Raw genomic sequence first — 7,208 nt, 5'->3', positions numbered from 1 at the left:
ATATGGATCATATAACTCAACCAGAATAAAACTCGAAAATAAAAATATATATATAAGCTGTTTATTGTTCATACATAATGTTCTGTAACCAAGACAAAAATCGGTCATATGACCCAAAAACTCAAAAATGCTAGGGGGCACCCTAGTCTAGTGATGCTCATGATAGCACGTCACGGCCTGTGCAATCATGCGCAAGAGACGAGTCCATCGTCTAGGCACAACAGTAGTATGTCGCTGCAACTGTAAAGGTAACTCATCAATCCTCACATCGGGGAGGCCGAGAGTAAGGCTCTCAACCTGCTCCTGCACAGCTGTAAGAGTCTCTGCCACATCAAGATCGCGGAGAATAACCCTCCCAGCAGTCTCCCCTGCTGGGGCAGCAACTGGCGCTTTCGGACGAACTACTGGACGAACAGGACCAACATCTGCATGCACACATGAGTTTGATTAAAGTCTTGATAGAATAAAGCACAAGGACATTATAAATAAGAATAGGAAACAGTAATATGGTCAAAGATTTTACCCATAACGCCCCACTGTTCGCCATCCGGCAGTACCAAGTCCGGATCACCTCGGAAATCCATACCAACATATGGGTACTCGGAATAGACCATCTCCTGGCGCTCGAACCACCTAAAGAAGGTATCAGTGAAAGTAATCTGAGATTGACCAGCATGCCTAGACATGTGGTCAACCCATCTCTGCATGCGTGGCTCGGTAGGAGAAGGCAAGTCGAGTGCGATATACTGAGGCTGCATCAGTGGTATTTTCTCCAAGGCAAAGGCAGTCAGAATAGAACCATATCCAAAGTTATTTGGCTTCCCATCCTTTACCTTGTTCAACTGATTTTTCATCTGAAGAAGTACTGCATCACACCAGTTGAATACTTTCGTTTGGAGACACTCCAAGGCGTGCTGCACATAAGATCTGTTGGCAACATGTAAAGATGCGCTACCGGCCATCCTACCAATAGTATACAGAATGGACCTGAGAGACCTGTCAGTAATCTCACGGATAACAACCTTGCTGTCTTTGCTCGGCTGGGATCCCTCCCTGCAATACTGACGGACATAATCCCTCACGGAGTCATTCCCTCGGGCTGAACCAGACAAAGAAATGGGGGCACCCCGCCTCCACAAACCAGTCAAGAAGTAAATGTCTACCACGGTCAAAGGAATGGATTTGCTCCTGATCTGAAATACTTGGTTGATAGGATCCCAAGCATCAAGCATATACTGCAGTAAAGAAATCTGTGCTCTCATGCTAGAGATATGGAAGAACTTCAGCAGGCCACAGTTCCGCAGCGCGTTCACCGTGACAGGGTCATGGAGGGCAATCATGTCCTCCTCTTCATGTTCTCGTTCTCGCCATGTGAGGGTCATTTTGCTCAAAAGTCCCTGCAAAACAAACAAGAGAAAGAGTAAGATCCTGGTTTTGATGAAAAACTGGCAAAATTTCATCAAAAACTGTGCAATAGAACTGCTTTTCTATGATCAGCGCAAGTGGCTAGTGTCCTACCTGCGTTGAAAGTCAAACTGCCTTAAGGCAGCTTGACATTCAGCGCAGGTTTCGAATGGACTGCCTGCGCTGATGGCAGAGCGCCCTAACAAAACCCCAGGGGCTCATGGGGGCAGGAAAACAGGCACAGAATGGAAAAAGGAAACCATGAAAAGAAAGAGCTAGAGTTTAGCTCCTACCTGGTCTAGACGGCGTCGAAAATCGTCCGCAGAATCTCCCGGAATCAGCTGGTGAAAATGAAGAGGGAAGAGGCACCTCCAGAGCTCCAACAAACCAAGTTCAAATGAAATGGTAAAATGAGAGGTAAAAACACCTTTTAATGGCTTTTTACGTAGTTCAAAGCGAAATATTAGGGTTATAATCTCATTTTCATGCAAATATTATTCATTTCTAACTAAGTTTAATGCAGCAATTGAGGATACAGTACTATCTTTGAAAAGGGCAAAGCTAGTCATGGTAAAAATCAAAATATTTGACCATATAATTTCGAGCAGTTTTAGCATAAAGTTCATGCTCGTTAAAAAATAAACGCAAAATCGAGCAGTTTTAACGCGGAATTTATGCTCGTTAAAAAATAGAAAAGCGATTGTGAGCAAGCTTTCCCCTAGAGTTCAAGCTCATCCAGAAAAATGAACCGGTAAATAACCACTGTGATCGTAAATTTATCAGCCATAAAAGCCTTGGTCGTGTTTTCACCGTCACCTCCACTTTTCATTTGGCCGATCGTTCACCTCCATATGATTGTTTACCCATTTTGAGGAACAGCTGCGAAGAGTGATTTCACCTAGCCATCCTTGTGACACTGCCGTGATTGGAAAATTCCGACCTGTACCTGGAATCAGCTGCTATCCCTGTTCAACACTCGTTCCTCAAAAGACGAGTCTTCTTTAAGCTCTTTTCAATTGACTCGTAAAATATGAAAAGTTTGCTGAGTTTTGGCCTTCCAGCTCGTTAAAGCAACCAGAAAAGCTATCCCTGCTTTAGATTTTAATCTTTTTGGACCTGAGGGATTATTGCACAAAAAGATCGAGCGCTTGTTTTGTTCGGCTCCTTAAAACTATCGAAAACTCATCCCTTCTGTATTATTTTATACTTTTTCGGACTTAAGGGATTAGATGACGAAAAAGGAATTTTGGAGTTGACTTTATGTACCTTTTCAGACTCTCTAAAAATGAAAAGGACCGAGTTATCCTTGTCGTTAGACTTGTTAAAATCATTAAATAGCGACAAACTTGTCTTTAGACGAGAACGAGTTTCACTATCGCTAGGCTCGTTAAAACATAGCAATGGGCTTGCCCGAAGGGCAGGTTATAGAACAAGCATATGTTATCCTCCTCAAGCTTGAAAAAAAATAAAGAGGTACTGGTCAGCAATGACTGGGGAAAAATTGGGAGAAACTAAAGAAAACTTTGATGGTAGCAAGTCGCTCTTGAACATGACACTTTTCCTCCGTACCACAATCGGGTTGGGTTGTCTCATTCACTGGTCACATCACCATGGTCTCGCCATACCATCCATATTTGGGGTAATGCTACCGATCCATTGCGTCAGTGTCGCCATATGTTCAAGAGAAGTCGTTCAGAAAGAGTTAATCGGGTCCCATCCACTGCCATACATTATCCTTCATCCATTCATGACCGCCACCCTGAATCATATGCCACAGATCATTTTCACCTCCATTAAAATCATTAGCTCCGTTCCGTGTCACTGATGTGGGATTCATCAAGGCCCTCCTTTGACAGATCGCTTCTTGTCGACACCAGCTCATTATCCAAGAAGTTGATCTAGGAACAACCCCTTTAGTACTTTGAAGCTTGCATGCCTCAATGGCAAGTTTCTCACTTCCGGCGACAGGTATACATCAATGACCTTCGACCATAAGATTTTGCATGGTGTTCGACGCCAAGTCCTTTATTCACACCACGTGAATTGTACTGCAGTACCTTGAGGGTCATTATCATTATCGGTGATTCCTCTCGCGCTTGTTAACGGTTTACATCATTGACCGGTAATCAAGCGATGTCTTTCCATGTTCGACTTCAGCGCAATTCTCACATGGATCGACTTGTACTTAGAGTGAAGATCGAACGAGTTTGAAGACCCCGGATCTAGTTTCATCCATCCGGGCTGCGATATATATTTAGGAAAAATAAAGACATTTGACATGTACATCATTGCAGCAGATGATCATCCTACTCAAAGGATGATAATTTTGCCAAAATTATCAGTCTACCATCAGACGATCGTCTATTCTATGTACAAAAATGAATTTATAAATCTAAGCATGGGAATGCCCACCTCAGCTAGATCATGAAAGCAGTATGAATCATAATGTATTGTATTGTATCTTATTACAGGTCTCCTCCCAGCAAATGGATGAACTTCGGACCCTCCTGGATAAAGCATTTCACCCGATAAACGGCCTCATACTTTAGGGGGCAACTGTTATAGACAATTTTGTGCCTTACAGCATTGAGCATGAAATGTCCATAATCTAAGGGATCCAAAGTCCCTAAACATGTTGTTCCTACCCCTAGAGGAACAAGGCTAACTAACCACAGCAATTCACAGAAGTTCTCCACCTGAAACTGCTCAAAAACAAGTCAATTCAAGATCATGTCAACCGCTCCACTATGCATCTACGCTGAATGTCAACTGCTACACTGGCTACGAGCGTTGAATGTCAACTCCAACACTAGCTACCTGCACTGAGCGAGTTTGGACATGTGGCAGACTCATTCCTCAAGGTGTCAGAAGCCAGGAATCTTCCAAAATGACACTTGCCTCAGGGAATTCGACTGGTGATGAGTAAGAGGTTCCAAATCTCCAAGTGGAAGCAAGAACCTCCAAGTGGACTCAAGAACTGACAGAGGGAAAGGACACTAGTCAGAGCTCAAGCTGACTCATCCTCTCTCCAAACATCTATATATGGATCTCACCTCCATGAGATCTAGAGGCTGGAATTTTGTTATTGCAAAGAATTGATGTTGGTTTGAGACTGGAAACATTGGGTGCTTAATGCTTTGAAGGGAGCTGAAGAAGGAATTCCATTCTGCTGGGAAGGAGATGCTGGATTGGAGCCCTCTGGGTTGTATCTCTTCCTGAACCTTGTTATCAATCAATAAAGCTATCTTGGTTTTCTCCTATATACTAGTGTATTTGTATGATTGCATTAGTGTATTTGATTTACTTCTAATCCTGAATCATTTATGAATACGAATATTTGCCTTTGTGTTGTGTTCTTCTCTTGTCGCAAGTAGCTGTTCTCTTGTCACAGGTAGCTGTTCTCTTGTGATCTCGTGGGAATCAAGTAGCTGTTCTCTTGAGCAAGCGAGGAGGCAAGTAGCTGTGAACACCCAAAGAGAAGAGGATCTAGATCGAGGGACAAACGGAAGACAACGGTAAGTCTATCGATCTCCCCTCTTTCACATTTCATAAAGGAAGAAACCAGAATAGCTGTATCTGTTTGTTGCTAAGGCACTGTCACACCTTAGGTGGATAGGATCGTCCTGCATAGGCATTTTTCCCCACAACACCGGCCGAAGCTGCAAGCAAAGAACAAGGCCGCGAAGCCGAAAAATGACACTGGAAAATGGTGTGAGTTCCATAAGAGCTCCACTCACAACACAAGTGAGTGTCGGGCCAAGCAGTCACTGGTGGCTGAGCTAAAGGTTTCAGAATCAGATGCATGTTCCAACTCTGAGTGAGAACTCGATAAGGGGAATGAAAAAGGGAAGCATATCATTGATGTGGATCCCAACGCCACTGTTGCTACCGCCACGATCTAGAAAAATGAACCTGAAGATCCATAGGAGGAGGAGCGTCTCTTCCACTCCCAGATGTGGGTAAAGGGCTCCCTGATACAGTTCATTGGTTATAGCGGGAGTCAAAAGAACCTCATTTCGGCAGAGGTCGTGAAGCGGTTGGGCTTACCGACCACAACACATCCATAACCATACACTATTGGGTGGCTTCACCAAGGACGAGATCTTCGCGTGAGCCAGCAGTGTCGCCTTCCATACAACATCAAGCCCTTCACGGATGAGGTATTATGTGACATTGCTCCCCTTGAAGTTTGTGATGTATTATTAGGACAACCATACTTGTGGAAGCAACATGCTGTGTATGAATCAAGGCCCCGTGCTGTTATTATTACATTGGGAAATAAGTTGTACAGGATACCAGAGGTAGCACCACCTACCGCTATCTATTTGGTTACTACAAAACAATGCAGTAAGATCATTTCCAAAACCAGGAAATTTGTTTTCCTGATGATACGCCCTCGAGGAAAGAAGAAGACGGTGGCTGCGGCCTCCAGACGGGGTCCCTTTGCACGACAACTACAGATGGACAAGCTTGTGGAGGAGTACGAGGACATCTTCACCTCCCCTGCAGGGGTTCCTCTGCACTGTCAGGTCAAGCACTCCATTGATATGACCCCAGGTGCGCCGCTACCCAATGGACCAATTTATCGGTGCTCCATTCTGGAGAAAAATGAAATCAAGAGGCAAATTCAGGAGCTCCTACAGAAAGGTCACATCCGTCTGAGTTCATCGCCTTGTGGGAGCCCGATCATGTTGGTACAGAAGAAGGATGGGACGTGGAGACTCTGTATTGACTATCGGGCACTGAACAAGATCACTGTCCGTAATAGGTACCCAATCCTGCAGATTGATGACCTCCTGGACCAACTAAATGGGGTGAAATATTTTAGCAAAGATCGATATGAAGTCAGGATATCACCAAGTACCAATCGAACCCTCTGATGTGTGGAAGACTGCCCTCAAATCCAAGGAGGGCCTTTTCGAATGGTTGGTTATGCCTTTCAGATTGACGAATGCTCCTGCAACCTTCATGAGGCTAATGGATGACATCTTGCGGCCATTCACCAACTCCTTTGTAGTAGTATACTTGGATGACATTCTAATCTTCAACTAGAGTTGGGAAGAGCACCTCCACCACATCCGACAAATTCTCCAAACACTGCGGCAACACAAGCTATGTGCCAATTTGGAGAAATTCACTTTTGGCATGACCCAGGTTCAATATCTGGGATACATCATTGATGAACAGGGGGTGCATGTAGATCCAGCCAAGATCCAAGTCATTCGGGATTGTCCATCTCCAACCACTCTAACAGAGCTCTGCAACTTTCTAGGTCTTGCCAACTTCTACCGCAGGTCCGTGTTGGGGTTTTCTCATATTACTTGACCCTTGAGTCAAGTCACCAAGGGAGGGGCGAAAGCAAAATTCTTGTGGTCTGAATCTCAATAGAAGGAATTCATGGAGTTGAAGGATCACCTCTGCACGACACCAATGCTCGCATTACCAGATTTACAACAACCATTTGAGGTCGAGACAGATGCCTCTGACTATGCTATTGGGGCATTCCTTACTCAACATGGACATCCAGTGGCATATCACAGTGAAACACTTTCAGACACAGTCCGTAAGTACCCCACTTATGATAAAGAGATGTATTCCATTATACAGGCCTGCCGACAATGGAAGCATTACATTTTGGGGAAGGAAACGATCATCCACACAGACCACCGACCCCTGCAGTTCATACAGACCCAAGGGAAATTGCAGAATGATCGCCATGAGAAGTGGTCTACATACATGCAACAGTTCCACTTGAATATCAAGTATAAGAAGGGAAGCACCAATAATGTTGTATATTGCCTCAG

Source organism: Pinus tabuliformis, chromosome J, assembly GCF_031772625.1.
Source record: "Pinus tabuliformis cultivar Carrire ecotype Pingquan chromosome J, CPIR1, whole genome shotgun sequence".
NCBI classification, from domain to species: Eukaryota; Viridiplantae; Streptophyta; class Pinopsida; order Pinales; family Pinaceae; genus Pinus; species Pinus tabuliformis.
The sequence above is the reverse complement of the archived record's forward strand: the minus strand, read 5'-3'. Positions refer to the sequence as shown.